The sequence below is a fragment of the Canis lupus genome, chromosome 4 (assembly GCF_003254725.2).
Source record: "Canis lupus dingo isolate Sandy chromosome 4, ASM325472v2, whole genome shotgun sequence".
Classification (NCBI taxonomy): Eukaryota; Metazoa; Chordata; class Mammalia; order Carnivora; family Canidae; genus Canis; species Canis lupus.
This window is the reverse complement of record NC_064246.1, coordinates 70,962,993-70,983,391: the sequence shown is the minus strand read 5'-3', so window position 1 is coordinate 70,983,391 and position 20,399 is coordinate 70,962,993. Positions and strand designations below refer to the sequence as shown.

The 20,399-nt window shown below is 41.3% G+C and overlaps 1 protein-coding gene and 1 long non-coding RNA gene across 3 annotated transcripts in view; one reads left to right on the top strand and one right to left on the bottom strand.

Moving 5' to 3' along the window:
* Positions 1-20,399, top strand: part of EGFLAM (EGF like, fibronectin type III and laminin G domains) — a 182,196-nt gene that overhangs the window by 25,826 nt on the left and 135,971 nt on the right. The gene's annotated exons all lie outside the window — the stretch shown is intronic.
* On the bottom strand, positions 14,190-19,907 carry LOC112652678 (uncharacterized). Its single transcript, XR_003131631.1, has 4 exons — positions 19,402-19,907; positions 17,512-17,704; positions 16,539-16,633; positions 14,190-14,296 (listed from the first exon to the last, which is right to left on the bottom strand). It is a non-coding gene; the product is annotated as an uncharacterized LOC112652678 (long non-coding RNA).

Below are 20,399 nucleotides of genomic sequence, written 5' to 3'. Positions count from 1 at the left end.
ATCTACTCCTATTGTCAAGTGCATTCGTTGAGCTCCTGTAAGAAAAACATATATTTGTGTGGTACGGCTCTACAGTATAAACACAGGAGGTGGGATCCCTGGGTGGCGCAGCGGTTTGGCGCCTGCCTTTGGCCCACGGCGTGATCCCGGAGACCCGGGATCGAATCCCACGTCGGGCTCCCGGTGCATGGAGCCTGCTTCTCTCTCTGCCTATGTCTCTGCCTCTCTCTCTCTCTCTCTGTGTGACTATCATAAATAAATTTAAAAAAATAAAAAAATAAAAAAAAAATAAACACAGGAGGTCCAGTGCCCCTTCACAGTGGCCATCCTGAAGTGACACATAAAGAATGATGCTCATAAGATGATACTCCCCTACAGAGTCATTTCCACTGTTTAAAAAAAAAAAAAAAAAGATAATAAAGACCCCAGATTTTACAAGTTTGTCTTGGTTATAGCTGTAATTCTACTTTTCTTCTCCCTTTCAAGAAAGTGCATCTCCCTTGACTTATTTTTTAAAAGCAAATAATTCTTAAACTTTGGTATTTTAGGTACAATTAGTAATCACTTGTGATGAAGCTCACACAGATGGCAGCATGTCAGAGCTAAGAACTACAACTAGATTCCATTAGCCACTAACCAGTGTGTTTGGAGGGTTGACCACACAACAAAGTTCATGGAATGTTGTAATGACTTAGGCTTTTTTTATTCACTTTTTATCAGTTTTTACTTGGAAGGGAAAGCAGTTTTGTGGTAGTAACCAAGACACAGAGAGGCCCATGTCTGATCTTTTAGTAAATGAGTGTTTTAATGTAATATATATATGAAAAATTTCAAAAATATATGGCTGACAAATAAGGACAAGCTGCCTAAAGTGAGATGACCAACAGGACATTCCTTTTCTTCTTCTAGGTGTATTGTAGAAGAGTCCCAATATTTCATCAAGTAGAAAAAGTTAGAAAATAATCAATGACAAATAGAAACTGAACTGATTTTTTTAAAAAAATGTAGGCTACAACTGAGCGATGTATACTGAATTGAACTTTGCAACTGAGATATGCCTTTCCCCCGGCCCCAAACAATAAATAAGATTGTGGTGATGATTATCAGACAACTGCGAAAGCTACTTTCCACGGTTCTAGTAGGAAAAGACTGCTCATGTAAAGCAAAATGTATTCCATTGCTAAGGAAACCTCCTGCTTCTATTGATAATGGAGTGAGAGGCCATAATAATTCTATACTATCTACATTGCAAAGGCAAGTCTCACGTAGGCAGCACAAGCAGCAATTCTGAAACAGAGAGGATTGTTTGTTATATATTTAGGGTTAGTGCTACTATTTAAACTACAAAATACAATCAGAAGCAAGCCCGAGAATAACTGTTAAGAGTCTGGTAAGTTTACAAGTCTACTTACTGGGGATTCCCGGGTGGCTCAGTGGTTTAGTGCCTGCCTTCAGCCCAGGGCTTGATCCTGGAGACCCAGGATCGAGTCCCATGTTGGGCTCCCTGCATGGAGCCTGCTTCTCCCTCTGCCTGTGTCTCTGCCTCTCTCTCTCTCTCTCTTTCTCTCTGTCTCTCATGAATAAATAAATAAAATATTAAAAACAAAAACAAGTCTACTTACTTCTGGTTACACCACGCACTCCTGGCCCTGCAATGCTTTAGAAAGATGTGTGGACAAGAATGTAGTATCCATGGGGCTTGATAGGGTCAGGATCGAAAGCAGAGTGGTGTCCACACAGTCCCTTTATGGAAGAAGTCCAGGCCAACAGAGAGAAGGAAAGTCTATTGACTCTTACTGTTTTAACAATTCTAAACCAAACTAAGGAATTGCTCTAGAGGAGGCACATGGTAATTTTTGATGATGATGATGATGATGATGGAATCAACTTGCTGAATGCTTGCCCTGAGTTGAAAAGTTTGCATTCCAAAAGAGGGCAGTTTAACTATGAATCCACTCTCTTTCATCTAGACTCAGTGTACACACCTGCCTCCTACTTAAAGGGAATGGCATCTTTTTTACAGAAGACTTCCAACCAACAGATGTTGAAGGAACGAGAGAAATAGAAAATCACTTTTAGGCAAATGCTGCAATAAGAAGCAATACAGGCAAGATCCATCAATCCGTAGGCAAAGTTTGAAGAGACGAAGGATAATTCATAGTAACAAAGCATCTCCCCACCCAAAGATATTTATTAATTACAAAGAGAAAAATAGTAACTCCACAGTGGAAAGGGTTGGCAGAAACCACCTCATCCAAGTGGCCAAAGTTCACATCAACCACCAGTAATAAGATGTATTCATTCTGTGCTCCTTGATTGCATGCACTGAGAAGGGCATCCTTTCTGTGACCTTCTTGCCCACAATATACATCCTCAGTGTCATCATGAGAAAAATTAGAAAGCCAAATGGAGGTATATTCCACAAGACAACTGACAAGTACTCTTTAAAAGTGTCAAAGTCATGAAAGAAAGGGAAGGATTTAGGAGTTGTTGCAGATTGGAGGAGATTAAGGAGACAAAATTTAATTATTTTTTCAAAAGATTTTACTCATTTATGAGAGAGAGAGAGAGAGAGAGAGAGAGAGAGAGGCAGATACATAGGCAGAGGGAGAAGCAGGCTCCATGCAGGGAGCCTGACGTGGGACTCAATCCCAGGTTTCCAGGATCACGCCCTGGGCCAAAGGTGGTGCTAAACCACTGAGCCACCTGGGCTGCCCAAAAGAGACAAAATTTAATGCAGTAAGGGATCCTGGATTGGATCCTGAAACAGAGAAAGGACATTAGTGGAAAACTGGCAAAATATGAATAAGCAGTATAGTTTAGTTAATAGTCTAGAGCCAATGGTAATTTCCTTGTGCTAGGGAAGCTTGGTGAAGAGTATACAGGAGCTTTACAAATTGCCTGTAAGTCTAAATTCAATAAATAAATAAAGGGCTCAGAAAAATACAGAAAATAATGGCATAGGTTAAATTAATAAGGGCTGTGGATCTTATTGTTTCATTTAGGAGTCAACCTTCTACCAAATAAAGACTATTATCATCTCTTAGTTACTTATCTGAGAACACAGATATTTCTAGAATTTTTAAAATATCTAATCTTGGGGCACCTGGGCGGCTCAGTTAAGCATCTGCCTTAGGCTCAGGTCATGATCTCAGGGTCCTGGGATGGAGGACCACATCAGGCTCCCTGCTCAGTGGGGAGTCTGCTTCTCCTTCTGCCCCTCCCTTCCCTTATGCTCTCTCCCTCTCTCTCAAATAAATAAATAAACTTAAGAAGATAAAATATCTCTTGGCAATGAATTTAAAATTACAGTTTTGTTTTAGCATTTGTCAGTTTGATATGTTACTCCTTTTGATGCTGCCCTGTGGATTTTGGACTTTTTCTAAAGACTAGACTATATGAACAATAAACCACATCAGAAGTGGATGGAAATCTCTTCAGAACATGTCTGTTCTAACCTAAATTTGCTTGACTCATTGAGCCTGTCCTGACTCTGTACTAATTACCTGGTCTTTAAAGTCACACTTCTCAGGCAAAAAAAGCCAGCAAGAGCCATTCTTTAGTAAGTGTGATTGGAGCCAAAGGGTTGCACTTACTGTTCTTGGGCTCACTATCCAAATAACAGCATCAGAAGGTGTTCCAATAATTTCTGGGCCTTGAAAACCTCCCACCAAAGGTTCAGAGTTATTTCTCAACACCTGGTCCCGGGTTCTAGGAGGATACTGCCAGTAGCTGAGGTCCGTGCTCCATCATGTCTAAAAACAATGTCCGTCTGGTGCTTTCTGTCTGGATCTGCTGTCATTCAGCCCAAATCCACACCAACTGTAGATGACACCATCGGGAGAGTGGCCTCTAGGAAACTGAAGTCCTCGAGGGTTTGTGAAGATTCAGGCAGAAGACATCTCCAAGCTTGACAAGATAGGTAATAGAGGAGCTATGGTCTGCTTAGAGAAGGAGGGGAATGATTTTCTAATATTGTTCTAAGAACCTTTCCTGGCGGTACATCTCTCTTTGGTGTCCTCTTTTTTTCCTTCTGTACAGCAGTTGGCATTATTGAAGCCTTCAGTTTTAATTGACTATGACTCCAGCTGTATCTGAGCAATGTCGGAGTCATCTTTAGAGATAATTTCCCAACCATTCACTTCCAGGGCTTTTCGATTAGGGAGATGTAAAACATCCCAGCTTCTTGTACCTTCTCTGCTGCTCCCTGCCAGCATGGCGCTCTGCAAATAGATAACTTGCTCAGTCCTGATGAGTCCATGCCATCACAATTCCCCAACTCTGGACCATCTCTAGGGTTATATAGGTCACTTAAAAAAGCTCATGTGTTATCCCCAAATTCTATACCTGAAACTAATATTGCAATGTATGTTAACTGGCTGGAATTTTAATTAAAAAGGGGGAGTTTAGGAAAAAAAAAAAGGGGGGGGGGAGTTTGTGTGCTAGGGTTTTAAGATGGTATTAAGTTCTCTACTATATACTGAATACAACTATTTTCAATACTAATGAATATGAAAGCTAAAATTTCCATTAAATTACAAAAAATATAAAATATAAATATTTTACCAATATTAGTTAAAATTGTTCAACATTTATTATATCTAAGTATTGGTTTGTTTCTTGCCTTGTACGAGCTAATTTAATCCTTATATAATACTAGATGTAGGTTCTTATCTCCATGTGACAGTTGAGAAAACTGAGGCACAGAAAGGTTAAAGGAATTCCCCCCAGGCACCTGAGTGACTCATTCCCTCAAGCTCTGACTTGAGTTCAGCTAGGGTCATGATCTCAGGGTCCTGGAATGGAACCTGCTTTGGACCCTGTGCTCAGCGGAGAATCTCTTGGAGATTCTCTCTGTCTGCCCCTCCCTCTGCTCTCTCTCTAAAATAAATAAATGAATCTTTTAAAAAAGAAATTCCTCTCAGTAATTATAGCTAGTGAGTAGTAGCAGCAGACTGTGAACCCAGGAGAAAGATTTTCTCCTGGCCACCTGTCCCTGGGCTATGGCTTATATTTTGCAGCACAAAAGTAAAGATGTGTGTGCCTGTTCAGGTGCCCAAACTATGACAAAAATAATGCTTTTTCTACAGTGTTCCCATGCCCACTTATTATTCTTTACTTATAAAGCATCCGTGTACCATGTGGCTTACATAAAGAAGTGATAGCCCAGTGAGATGGAACATAATTCAGGACACTATGACAAATGAGCCTTGGGTATGGCATTGAATTCTGATGGCCAATCTCCTAGCAAGGTGGTACACAGAATTCACTTTGCATGCATTTATTGAACACCTGCTGCGTGCCACCTACTCTTTGAAGTACATGGGATGCCTGAGTGAATAGAAGCAGACACTGAGCTCTACCACCATGGAGATTATGTTCTAGAAGGGACAGACAATAAATAATAACCTGGAAAATTAAGTATATAAATTAGTAGTGCTAGAGGAAACAAGAAATACTGGAGAGAAAGAAGGATAAGGGGTGCCTGGCAGAGACAGAGATGGGCCACAGTTTCAAATAGAGTGTCAGGCTGGTCTCGTTGGGAAGGTTGAAAAGTTAAAGGAGGCAAGGGAGTTAGCAATATAAAGTACAGTCAGTAAAAACATCCTAAGGTGGGGGTGTGCCTGAAATGTTCCAGAAACATTGGGAGCCCAGGATGGCTGGAGCTGAGTGTTAAGAGGCGAGGGAGCAGAGCTGGAGCGGGGGTCAGATCATGCAAGGTCTCAAGAGTCCGGTTTTTACTGAGTAAATGAGGAACCAAGGCGGCGTTTTGAGCAGAGAAATAAACCTGGTTGGATTTTTCTTTTATTTATGTATTTATATTTTATTTTATTTAAATTCAATTTATATACATGCCATTTCCTCTGTGTACTGTGTTTTTTTCCTTTACCTGCATACCTATGATAAGGTTTAATTTATAAGTTAGATTAACAGCAACATCTGATTAAAAATAGAACAGTGAGAACAATATACTGTAATGAAAGTTATGGGACCGTGGTCTCTCTTGTTCTCTCAAAATCTCTCATTGTCCTGTACTCACCCTTCTTCTTGTGATACTGTGAGTTGTTCAAACTCCCACATGATGAGATGAAGTGATGGGAATGGAAGGCGGGCACAGTGCACTTCGGGACAGTAAATTCAGTTAGTTTTGGGGGGCAGGTCACATCCAACCTGCCCATTACCTTAATGAATGATGGGCACCCAAGCGCTGCTGCAGCACGGAAGGCCACCGCCGGGCCTAATGCCAGACCTAACGCAGCATCAGGCGGGAGCGAGGGCCGGCTCCCAGGAGCCGCAGTGGGGACTGCCGAGTGGCTGCCTCTGCTCAGAGCCCCGAGGGCTGCTGAGGCCTTGAGGAGGGCACCGAGCATGGACACTAGATGGTTTTCAACCCCAGAATGAAAGTTGATTCTGATCTTTTAAAGTGCTTAAACAGATTTCAATGATCTTTTTTTTTTTTTTTAAGATTTATTTATTTATCCATGAGGGACAGAGAGAGAGAGAGGCAGAGACACAGGCAGAGGGAGAAGCAGGCTCCATGAAGCGAGCCCGACGTGGGACTCCATCCTGGGTCTCCAGGATCAGGCCCTGGGCTGAAGGCAGCGCTAAACCGCTGAGCCACCCGGGCTGCCCAATTTCAATGATCTTCTGCAGAGGCTTTTCTAGCTCTTTTTTCTCCAAATCCCCAAATGGCATCATCATTCTTCTTTGCATTTATTTAAGGCCTTGTCTTGCATTGAGGGTGCTTTGTTCAGATCAGGAGAGTGGTTAAGAGCTATGGGATCTGGAGTCCCACAGTGGAGTTCAAATCCTGCTGCACTGATGAGCTGGGCAGCTTTGTACTGTGGTTTCCTTATCTGTGAAATGGGGATGATAATGCCTGTTAAACGGATTATTGTGAAGATTACATCCATTATACTTAGTAATTTACTGAGTTAAATCACTCAGACCCTGTGTGACACACAAGGACTCAAAAAGTGTCTGTTATAATTATTCTTTGGTCATTTTCATATGAAGCTACCTCCACTCCCCCCCACCCACCCAGTAAGATTTTCAATCTTCTTTGCTGTTCTTCTTTGCTGTTTCTTCCTTCCCTAGGAATCTCTTTGAATGTTATACTTCAAGCTACTATTTAAAAAAAAAGGGAAAACTGTGTCTTTTTATTTCTAGTGCCTCAGCATTCATATTTGGGCCATTATCATCTACCCTTCTAGCCTGAAATTGTAGGCAATTTTCAAACATAATGTAAAGTTGCAAATGCGGTGACATTGACCTTCCTTAAGATCTCAATCCTGGATAAGGGTCTGACATGCCACTATTTAAACCATTCTGGCCAATAAGCTCTGAGATCTGTTCATGTGTGAAAGCTCCTGAAGAGTGATGGTCTCAGAGTGGCACTCTGTGCCAGAAAGCCTTGTGCTGGGGCCAGCCCAGGGGGGACTGCTTCCGGAGGTGGCCAGATGCAGGATCACCAGCTCCCCTTGTTTGGTCTCTGACCAGCTCCCCTTGCCTTTCTCTCTCCCACTTGGGACTTTGGATTGGTCACTACTGACATTTTGTATGCAGCAGCCACCTGTTCTGGTGTGTGTGTGTGTGTGTGTGTGTCTTGTTTGTTTTAATGCAAGCAAGAATGGAAACAAAGACATCTACAAAACATTATAACATTTGTACACTCCACTCCCCGCCGAGATCTTTATCAGATGGTGAATGTGGAGGAAAGTTGGCAAGCCTAGAATTGCAAAGGCTGAGAAAGGAAAGGAATGCAAAACAGGCTGAGAAGCAGCCGGATGACTAGTGAGGGTCTTGGGCAATCGACACACGGAGAAGCAGGAAAAAGGGGCCACAGAGGGAAAAGAAAAAAGTATGGGAGCTATAAGCACTAGTTATTTGTGCTGGTGTTAGAAACAAGATTGAGGGGGGAGTGGGTTCCAGAATCAGATTGCCTGAGTTCACATTCACCATCCTTTCTTGCCAGGCCTGTAACTAGGGTCACTTAACATTCTCAGAGCCTCAGTTTTCTCATTTATCAAAAGTGGCTCATTAGGTTGTTACAATGAATAAATCCAACAATCACTGTATAGTTACAGGCGCTGGCTCTGGAAGGTCTTGATTCAGATCTTGGCTCCATCCATCCCAGGCTGACCAGCTGCATGATTTTGGAAAAGTTGCCCTACCTCTCTGTGCATCATTTCTTACCTGTAAAATAGGGATAATAATAACACCGAATGACAGGATAACATATGGGATGAGTCAGAGCACATCCAGCTTAGATGCTGTACTGCTGCCTTCAGTCGTAGGTGCTTCTGCCTTGATTTTGTAAGGTCTTAGCATGGCACTTGACACAGCACTCAGGTATTATTATTAACTCTTAAGATGCTTATTTTACTCTCATAAAAGTGACACATGCTCTTTAGGGAAAACTCACATATAGGGGAAATAGAAATTCATTACTTTGAGCCAACTGTAGTGAACTTTTGCTGAATATTTCTCAGGGCTTTGCTCTGCATAATTTTGTATTATGTATGCATTCATTTTGTAGACTGCCTTGTTTACATAACGTCATACCAGAAACATTTTTCTCTGTTATTATAAACTTCATAAGCATCATTTTAATGATAGACCATCAATTACATATGTTACTGTAATTTACTTAAACATTCTTGCCTGAAGGCATGCAGTCTTTAAGTTGTCAGTGTTATAAATATATTGAGATAAACGTGTATGTATAAACCCTTTTTTCCATATCAGAGATTATTTATTTAGGAGAGAGTATGAGAAATAATAATACCGGGGCATATTAATATATATTTAAGAGTTCTCATACATTGCCCAATTAATTTCCAAAAGAGTTACACCAAGTTAAGACTATGATCAAAATTATAAAAACACACCTTTAAAAAACTAACTGGGTTGTATCATTTAAAAAATTTTGTTTCAATTTGTAGGTAAGCAGTGGCTCTCAGGGTTGCAATAAGTTGTTCTTTATTTACTCATGAGTCTTGAATATTTTTTCTGGGTATGTGTTTAAACTTTATCTTTTTTAGAAACTTGTCTGTATATCCTCTTTATCTGTTTTTCTCTATGAACCATAAAATGCTGCTGTTGTATTTTGTACGAGTTCCTTATGTATTAAATGATATTCATCTTTTTTTCTGTCTGTAAATATTTGTACTAGGCTGTATTTGAACTCTGGTTGTTGTTTTGACAGGAAGAAATGTTTGAAAATTTTTTGTTGTATGTTCCTTTATTTTGTGGATGATTTCTTGTTAACAAAAAAGTAAAAGTAAATATTCTGGGGTGAATGGTGAGAATCTTCTTGTTTTATGGCTTTACAAATATAAATATCTCTAATTCTTTAATCCATCTGGAGTTAAAGTTGTGTTGGTGTGTGGCGTGAATTAAGGCTAGAAATTGATTTTCTCTTCTAATTTGCTAACCAACTGTCCTAATGTCATCAGTTGAATAATTCTTCCATTCCCCATTGATCCAAGATGCCTTTCTTATCATAAATTAAGTTTTATACATTCTAGGGCTATCTGTTCTGTTTTATTGATTTGCCTGTCCATTTCTATGCCAATACTATGGTGTTTTAATTATAGTTGAAGGGTGTTTTTAAGTCCACTATTTCAAGAGTGAGCCCGGCAGAGCCAGAACAATGATGTGAATGTGAGAATATGGGCAGTAGATAGTTATAAATGCCCAATAGTTTTGCTCTCCTTGCCTACCTTTGGGCCTGAACCAGTCAGAGAGTAATTGGTGTTTATTGAAGGGAGATACTCAAGGATGCAAATAGGATGTAGACGTCTCCCAGGTACTAGCTCCCCCGGACAGGGCCTAGATGGGTACCACACTCATTTGCCTCTACCTCTACTGTTTCTGTGATCCACATGAATCCCTACTTTTCCACCAAGGGACAGCATCTTTCTTCACATCTTGGTAGAATGCTATCATTCATCCATAGAGGTAATCTGTTGACTAGTTGACCATAAGAAGGCCATGTGACTAGTTCTGATCAATGAAGGTGAGTGAGAGTGATATGTGTCACTACAAGGAAGTTTGAAGAGCCAGCACATGTTTCACTAGGCTCTGGATAGAGGCTACTTGTGAGCCTGGGCCCCACCATGGGAATGGCAGGAGCAGAGTTGCAGCCAACCCTCAGCAATTTTGTAGAATGAATGGTAAAAAATATATATATATCTTGTTGTAAGCCATTGTGTTTTGGAAGTCATTTATGATAGCAGCATGACCTAGCATATACTGATGGATTGCAAGAGTCAAAATGTTTAACAGTTGGTATGACATGCACATTGGCTAATCAAAATGGATACCAGCCAGGACACCATAGAGGTGCACCCAGCATGACTGCTATCCTTGTACTTCATTTGAGTCTTATCATCCCATCTCTTTAAGGGGGCTTTGCATATCTCAAATCTCATTTCCTGGGTATTGATTTTCTGACTTGGATTTTATAGTCTTTAGTGATCCTAGCCCCTCCTCTCCATAACCTGTGGCATGATCTGCTGTGCTGCACAGCAGATGACTATTCATATTTCATTGCTTCAGTTCTGTTTATCTTCTCTCCTCATTGATATCATAAGTCCTGACAGGCATGGTCAATGTGTATGCAACTTCTGTCCTTTCAAAGGTTATAGCACCATACTGGACCTTCCCTCGTTCATCCCACAAATGCGTACTCAAAGCATTTTATGTTTCCAAAGTCCATGTGTGAGATGCTCTTATTATATTTTCTTAATTGATTGTAGCAGCTTATTACTCCTAACTGAACAGACCTGCACAGATGATTTGGAACTAAGAGCTTTAGAGGAAAGAAAGGGTATTAGCACTGTCCCCAACAAGAGGGAGTATAGTAAGCCTAGCGATGGAAGGGCTTGATTTTTGAAGTCCCACTGACCTGGATTGCTAGCTGCCGCTTAGGAGGTGTGTGATTAGGGCAGGTTATTTTATTTCTCTCAGCCTCAGTTTTCCCATCTGTTGACTGGGTTTCTTTGTGAAGATTAGATTAGAAAATACATGTAAAATGTTTAAACACAGAATCTGGTCCTTAAGGAAGTTCTTTTTATTTTATTTTATGATTAGCTTAGCCCAGATGTCTTCAATATGATCTTTGCCAGCAATTACTGGCAGATTACAAATCTGTTTGTTGCTATCACCATTCCCAGGGTTATTCCATCATGGGATCCAGGGGGTAAATTGCAAATATCCATTTTGGAGTCAGAGAAGCCTGGAGTCAAATCCTGGCTACTCTGCCTTCTATGATCTTGAATATGTCAATAAATTGTTCTGTTTCCTCGTTTTAAAAATGGGTATAACAACACCTACCTTGCAGAGCTGTCAAAAGAATTATAAAGAGTAACTTACATAATGTCGGGCCAATCATGTGCAGCCAAGAGTTGCAGAAGTCTGGAATCCAGCTGGGGATCACTTTGTTAATCTTGAGTTTGGCAGTTGCCTGTGGGCAGAAATGTCACCCTCTTTCTAGGCCTCTTCCCCAGCTTGGGGATCTGTGTCTGCCAGGAAGGGAAATTTTTTTCCTATTTGCCTGAAGTGTCCTATGGAGTAGAGTCTGTGGTAGAAGGACTCTGCTTGTAAAATGCTGAAGAGTGCCAGGCTTAGAGATGGTGGTCAGTAAATTACAGCCATTATCATCCTTTGCACATTCGTGTGCCAAAATTCTGAACCTACCGTCTTTAAAGTTTCCAGTGTTTTTGGGAAAGGTATGCAGTTGGCTTCTTTCCCATTTTTAAATGACTCATAATCTCTATTCCCTGAAGGACAAGTCATTTTAACTTTAAGCCTTTTGCGATTCCGTACATGCTTCTGCAGCCCATTGATCATTAAGCTTCATGTTCTGCTAACCCAGTGACTGCACCAGGAAGAGTCTGGTTTGGCAAAATGCCTTTGCTGCCATCCTGAAAATTGCAGAGGCCAGATTCTGGCCTAGCACAAGGGAAAGGAGAAAGCTGCTTCCTAAGGCAGGTGTAGCCTAGATACCCCTCAACAGATGTACTGACATATGGTGCAGAGCCAGTGTTGGCGGGAGGAGCCTGGAAAGAAACCCAATCCTAAAAATGTGAGAAAGAGTGGTGAATTATAGGGATGATACCAGCTTTCTGTGGTTGATTTTTCAGGGCTCGGGACAGTTGTGCTCCAGGAGAGAGCCTGGCCTGTGAAAGGGGCCCTGCCAGACAGAAAGGGATCTCCTGCTGGGATTATGATGAAAAAAGGAAGGATCTGCAGCTTTTTTCCTTCAGTAATTTTATGTTTGCATTAATTTTAGATTTATAGAAGAATTCTGGCAATACTAGCTTCTAAACGTCTCTCACTCAGCTTTCCCTGATGTTAACATCTTACATTGCCGTAGTCCATTTATCAAAACTGATATTAACATCAGCATAATGCTATTAATGGAAGTATAGTCCTTTTTTTAAAAAAAAGATTTTATTTATTTATCCATGAGAGACAGACAGAGAGAGAGGCAGAGACACAGGCAGAGGGAGAAGCAGGCTCCATGCAGGGAGCCCGATGTGGGACTCGATCCCGGGACTACAGAATCACGCCCTGGGCCAAAGACAGGTGCTAAACCGCTGAGACACCCAGGGATCCCCAAAAGCACAGTCCTTATTCAAATTTTATCAATTTTTCGACTGTCGTTCTTTCTATTCCAGAATCTAATCAAGGGTACCACATTGCATTTTGTTGTATCTCCTTAGTCTCATTCAATCTGTGGCAGATTCTGTCTTTGTGTTTCATGACCTTGACACTTTCGAAGAGTATTGGTCAATTATTTTGTAGACTGTCATCCTGATTTGGGTTTGTCTGATATTTTTTGATGACTAGACCAGGGGCTGTGCATTTTGGGCAGGAATACCAGAGCGGTGAAGTGTTCTTCACATCCAGTCAGATCAGGGGACAGATGATACCCACATGTCTTCTCACTGGTGATGTTAACCTTGCTCACTTGGCAAAAGGGGCATCTGCCATCTTTCTTTATGATAAAGCTACCATTTCTCCCTTTTGTCCTCCATTTATTAGAAGTAGGTCACTAAATGCAGCCCACACTCAAGGGAGGGAAGGTCAGCTCCACCTTCTGGATGAAGAACATCAAACAGTTTGTGGACATGTGTTAAAACCACCACAGTAACTGGTAACTGTCCTTTGAAGCTATGCAAATGTTCTCTTATGTGAAAGCTTCCCCTATAAAAGCCTGCATTCACCCATGGATTTTGCTGGCAGCATCAGGTCACTGTGGTGTTCTAATAGCAATTCTTTTTCCTCATAAGGACCCTTATTGTAGTTACAGTAACCTAAAAAGGTCACACGTCTAGCTGTGAGCCAGAGGAATTATGGAAAAGGCTGCCTTCTGTGAGAACTGGTCATTTTCTTAAGGTCATCTGAGAGAACTATAGAAGAGGGTGGTTACAGACGTTATAATTCCTAGCCCTCAGGCCGCCTGGGTGGCTCAGTCGGTTAAGTGTCTGCCTCTGGCTTAGGTCATGATCCTGGAGTCAAGTCCTGCATCAGGCTCCCTGCTCAGCGGGGAGTCGGCTGCTTCCTCTACCACCATCCCACCCCCCTGCCGCTTGTGCGATCTCGCTCTTTCTCAAATAAATAAATAAAAGCATTTAAAAAAATCCCTAGCCCTTATAAAGATCTCCTACATGGCATGGCTTTAGGCTCATGAAATGGGCAGGATTAATATTAGGAGCAAAGAGGGGTGCCTGGGTGGCTCAGTGGTTGAGTGTCTGGCTTTGGCTCAGAGCGTGATCCCGGGGTCCCAAGATCGAGTCCTGCATCGGGCTCTCTGCATGGAGCTTGCTTCTCCCTCTGCCTGTGTCTCTGCCTCTCTTTGTGTGTCTCTCATGAATAAATAAATACAATCTTAAAAAAAATAATATTAGGAGCAAATATCACCTTGGCCCTTCCCCAGTGTTCCTTTCATGCCTTCTTTGGAAAGATTACCCAATTTTCGGCAGCAGACTCCTGACCCCCAGGGGTCTCTGGAATGACACATTCCCTCTAGACCTCAGATTGGAGCCTGAGCTAAGTCTCCAGTGTGTCTCTGGCCTGGAGCAAATGGCCTCTGGTCCCAAACAAGACAGAGGTCTAATGGAGAGATGATCCACTCTTGCTACCATGACTTTTTTTATTTTTATTTTTTTATTCTAGCAGTCCTGTAGTATTTCAGGCATCTGGAAGAGCAAATTGAGGTTTTGTGGTTATTTGGGGACAGTAGCACGGTTTGATAGAAGGCTGAACTAAGGTCACGGCAGTAGTGCTAGAAGGAAGATAAGAATTTATTCAGGCATTTAGTCCATCAAATACCAAATATTTATGGAATGTCTACTGTATTCCAGAGACTATTGTAGGTGTCAAGAATAAAGGGTGAACACAAAGGTCCCTGCTCTCAGGGAGTCTACATTCTGTGGGCTGTTGAGGGGTAGGGTAGCATCAGGGTTGTATCTGGAAAGTCAGAGAAGAGAAGCAGTTAAAAGTGCTGCACATTTTTGAACCACGGAGAACATGAGAGAGATCTGAAGGTTGAAGATGATAGTTTTATTCTGGAATATTTGGAGTTTGGAGTGTTTGTGGGCCATCAAGGCTGAGGAGCTCACTTAGATATGAAAAGATCCATTTGGCAGAAGCCTGGGGACACTACGAGAATGGATGAGAGGCCCTGCAAGAACTGGACTCACAGTGGGCTCAGCCAAGGGCAGGTGCTCATCAGGAGCATCCAGAGAGTTTCTTCAAACCCCATGCCACAATGTTCTTGGCCCGGGTGTTGAGTTAGAAATATCTTGTAGAGGCAGCCTCCCTAAACCAGGGGTGTCCTCTTCAGGGAGTGTGATGTATGTTAAAGCAACAAGAAGGGTTGAGAGTTACTGGTACAACCTGGTAAGAGGCCTGGGCCAAACTGAGAGTGCCTACAGCTTCCTGAGACTTAGAAGTACAAGCTTTCAAGCATCTGGCAAGAGATTCAGTACATCAAAGTCTTAGTGTCAGCTCTTCGCTAGTTGCTGTGACCTCGCACAAGACACTGAACTCCTCCAGGTTTTAATTTCTCCATTATTAAACTCTGAGGTTCGGCCACACTGGTGGTTCTCATACTGTGGTTTAGGAACCTCCCCCCCCATCCCTGCCCCCAGGACCCGCATTTGTGAGAACCTATTAGAAATGCAAACCCTTGGGCATCATCCCTGATCTATTGAATCAGCAGCTCCAGGCAGGGCCATCAATCTGTTGCTATAATCTTTTAGGTGATTTTGATTATGCACAAAGTTTGAGAATCACTGAATTAGATGAATTTGAAACTCCCTTCTAGCTTAAAAGCTTCTATACTGTATTCTTGTTCACATGCTTTTGTCAAGTGTAATAGCCTATGCTGCTTTGTCCTCCCTCCGTTGTTGAATGATCTTAACATTTAATCACTAATGAATCATTGTTGAATGGTTTAAAAAAGTTTTCTGCTTGGGGCAGGGAGGATGTGTATGTATGCATATGTGTATATCTGTGTGCACATGTATATGTGTGTGCATACGTGTATATGTGCATGTGTATATGTATGTGCCTGTGTGTGCATAAGTGTGTATCTGTGTGCACATGTATATGTATGTATATATGTGCACGTGTGTATATATGTGCACGTGTGCACATACACGTATATGTGTATGCATGTATATGTGTGTGCATATGCGTGCATGTGTGTGGCAACAGGAGGCTCGTGAGTGGAGACTTAAGGCCCTCCTGCTTGCTTTCCTGGATGCCACAGTGCAAGTGAGCTGTGTCAGAGAAAGCAAAATCCACAATGGGTGAGCTCCCACACTCAGTGGCACTCAAGAGCTGTGTTTTGCCTCAGCCTTCTCTGACACATCTGGAGCTAGGGGTAGGACCTGGAAGTGGTGGAATAATCATTCCACTAAGTTGCCAGCTCTGTGGTGCTAGTGATGTGTTTTCGGAGTAGTGTTGTTGGGGTCCAGAGCCGGTGGCTAAGAAAGAATTCTTTAGATGTCCTTGATGCAAAGGGGGTTTTATTAAAGCATCAGGACAGCACCCTTGGGCAGAAGGAGCTGCTGCCTCCAGACTCTGAGGAGCAACTGATTTTGTACTGTGGGGCTGGGGGAAGTAAAGACAAAGGGAAGTTTCCAAAAGGATTTTCATATGCCCAGGAAGACTCACAGGACTCCTTGGAGGCCTGGCTATTGTCAAGCTAAGTAGTTTTCCCCTCCAGCAAGGCATTAACATGCAGACAGTAGGAAATTTCCTGGAGGAAAGTTCTACTCTGCCTGCCTCAAGTATATGTCAATGGGCTGCAGATAATAAGGACAGTGAATTTTATCTACATTTCCTTCTGCCTTTGTTTCCTATATTATTACCCCCTAACAATTTTGACCTTTAAATCTTGAAGGTTGTTGGGGTGGAAGGTCTTCTTCTGTAGCTTCTTCCTGCTGAATAGGGGCATAGAGATGTCCCTACCTATGGGTCAACATGGGTCAGTTGGGGAATTTTTATATATGATTTACCAGAGGCAGAGGCCACCAATCCAAGGTAGACAACATATGAACCTGCTTGAGTAGAAAGGATCATCTGTTAGCTGAAGTTACGGCAATGAAGGAGTCTTGGCACCAGTCAGGGAGACACCGGAAAAGACAACAAAATAAGATTAGTATTATAATGAAAAAGAGAAGCCCAATAAAAACAGCCTTTAGTTGACCAAAAATTTCTTCCAGTCCAAGAGTTTAACCAATCACTAAAGGAAAGAGAGAGATTGTTTAAAGCGCCAATTTGAATATTTATATCTGTTAGCCATCCTGTTACATTTTTGTGATATCTGGAATATATATACAACATTCTATTTTTATGCTAGTAATTCTTTCACCTTGCACAGCAGTTCAAAATCTAAATCCATTAAAATATCTAATGCCATTTTGAGAGTTATTTAAGGCCTTAACGGCGTAGCAAGTGATATTAACCATCATATCCTCTTTTGTTTACAAAGCAATCAGGTAATTCATAAGAGGTACCTTTTGTAAAAAAAATAAAAAGAAAAAGAAAAGAAAAGGAAAATGATAAGTTAAGCGTTGGAGCAAATTACGAACAGTGTCTTGAGTCTCAAGTGTTTAAAATCTAATACCTACAAATATGTGTTGTTGAAACATTTTCTTTCTGTAATAACCCTCATTTTTATCAAAGATAGCCAAATCAAGACTAATTCGTTTGAAGAACAAGTCTAATTTTAACAGACCTGACCTATCGATTTACATAAGCTCAGCAAGAATAGGGAATGATCATACAGATTTTTTAGAATTGGGTCTGGAACTTTTATAAGAAATCTAGATTGAACTTTTAGTAGCCTCTTTAGGCCAGAAACCAAGCCAAGTGTTTGCCATCAGACATGTCTATGATACCTGTAGATTTGGGTGAATTCCATTTCACAAGGTCCCCAAAGTATTCTGAGGTTCCTGCACCTGCCAGGAAGTGACATTCTTCACTCACCTGGTAAGGCTGCTGGGAACTCTGTAAGCAAGGTATCAGGCCAACGTTTCCAAGGGGCTGTATTGGCTTCAGGCTTCATAAAGTCAACCCTAGGTCTTAAAGCTGTTTGGTCACATCTGAGTCTATGCATGTCTCTCAAATAGGACATTCCAGTTAAAGCCTTAATAAAATAACCAATGTTTCCAACGGTGTCCTGTTACAAGGAGAACAGATTTTTATTGAACTTATGCAAATAACTATGATTGCCAAGGAAGAAAGAATCTTAGGGAGATCTTTTGAATTTCAGAGGGTTCAGGTGGCAAGAAAAGTTAAAAGCTTCAATTTGTTCACAGAGGAATACTTTATCATTATTTCTGTATATCATTGATGTCTTAAGAGAAAGTTTGCTTAATCTTGAAGAGCAAACATTAGAGAACCAGCAGTGTTTCGAACAAGAGTCACAAAAACTATAATCATCCTCACTTTAGTTAGTTCTGGCAATTCTTACCCATTTTAGTTTTAGGATTTTAGTGATATTAAAAACCGGTATTTGTCAAAAGCCCTTTTTATGAATCTCCTTGAAGATGAAACACGTTTTACAAGAGGATACAGCAATGGCTATAAATGACAAAAGACTAAAAAATGGACATGGTTAAAGATGTGATAAGAGGTTAGAATATAGCTGGCAAGGAAACCTGGTTATTTCTGTGACACATAACGCTTCAATAATCAGAATATTAAGTAATGGCCTTATGCCAAAACATATTAAAACTTTAGGAACTGCCTATCATCTCTAGAATAGTACCTAAGCAATACAACGTAAGGCTAATTAACAGTGTTTCCAGAGTAATTTAACATACCAAGTAGAAAGGCCGGAATGAGTCAAAAAGACTTAATTTACAATTTAAATCTTAATAAGTTTGTTAAAAAAACCTCAGAAAGTTATAAAACACATGCCTGAATAGGATTGCATATCATTACAAAATGTAATTATTATTTAGCCAAGGTAACAATAAGAGATTCCAAAGGCAAATATGTAGGGTTATATAGTTGTTAGCAAAATTTAGCTCCTTTAATACTGAGAAGTTGTAACTAAGTAATCAAAGACCTGAGAAAGACAAAACCTAGAAACTAGTTTTCTGGGCAGACAAAAGAGGAAAAATTAAAACCTTTGTTTACATTTTCTCATCAAATGCAAACCAAGAGTTCAAGAAAACTTCGTCCCTTGAACAGAGAGAAAAGCAGAATTTCGATCATGCCACTGTACTTTTAAAATCCATTCTTTTTAACTTCAGTCCTGACCGCATATAAAATTCCTTTCCAATGATTTCCCTTCGTAAACCTTTTACACAGAGCTCTTCCCTTATTTCCATCAGTCTTAATTACATTTAGCCGAATTTTAAATCTTAGAAACCTTAGTCTCCAGTGAAAACTAAGTAGTAACCAAGCGTGAAGTATTACACCAGAATTCTTTCAATGGCAAATTTATTAATCTAGTAAGCACCTAGAAGGTTTACCAACACATTGAAATATGCTTACTTTCTTTGCCATAAGAAGTCAAAAGTGCAATTCAGTACTTCAGTGAATCAATGCTTCAGTATTTTATCTCATTTGGAAAAGGCCTAGATGTCCAGTGAATTCAATCTCATTTATTATCTAAGCAAAACCTTAAAGTTTCAGGTTACTGAAGGCTTTGGAAGCTATCTTAACAATTCCCCCTGAAAACTTGAGACAGACAAAATTAACCATCGTTTTAAGTCATCTTTTGGCTGACAAATTGCAACGGAGTTAACACGGGCTTATCTGACCTTTAGGAAATGTTGGTACAAAGTTTTAATTAGTTTAAATACTGAATTATGTTCCACCTGGGGCCACTTAAAAGTCAGTTTGTTCCCCATTATCAGTTTTTACCTGGGGCACCGGTGGCGAATTCTGAAGTGGGTTGTGGGTCTACAGCCATACCACCCTGAACGCGCCCGATCTCATCTGAAGTGGGTGGTGGTAAGACCAGGGGGTGCTCTTGACTCCTTGACAGCAAGGGGAGGAGTAGAAGCAAGGGTGTTGGAGCAAGGAGGATGGGCTCAGAAACCAGTTATGCAGGTGGCACCCAAGGTGGTACAGAAACAGGAGGGGGAGGGGAAGGCAGAGGCAGTGAGGTGCTGCCAGAAGGCAGAGAGAAGGTTCCTGGCTCTAAAACTTGTCAGCTCAGATGAGCAGATGCCATGTTTTTTCCCCTTAAATCTTGTTATCTGAATTGTTTCCAGTGGGCTAAAAGGCATCCCAAAGGGCTGAAGAGAGAAGGTCCATTACCAAGAAAAGCCACCCTCCCCTCCTACCCCCTGACACCCAGGTGGCATCCCAGGTGCAGGATATGTCAGAGGTTCCTGGTGTCAAAGCCACCAGATGCATCCCTAGAATTAAATCACTCTCTGCCTGCTGTAAAGGCCCCTGTAGGAGGGAGACCTGCCCCCCCCCCACTCCTGCCCCCTTGTCCATCGCATTCTAGAGGACAATGGGTGCTGGAGTTTTGCCTTGCTCTGATGGCCCCGTGTGAAGGCCACACCCTGCCTTGGCTGCCCTTGCTGTGCCCTTGCCCCCTTGTCCATCGCATTCTGGAGGATGATGGGTGCTGGAGTTTTGCCTTGCTCTGAAGGCTCTACTGTGAAGGCCACAAAGAACCCACCATTTTTAACCCATGGAAAACATTAGATAAGTTTTACAAGAGGAAATTACCCAAATTTGTAACTTAGTAGAGGACATTGATGGAAAATATTAGAGATAGAAATCTATCATGGCCTAAACCACATTCCAACACATGTAGTATTTAAAGGAAACTTCTCTAGGAAACAGTCCCCAACTGGGTTTTTTTTTTTTTTTAATTTTTATTTATTTATGATAGTCACAGAGAG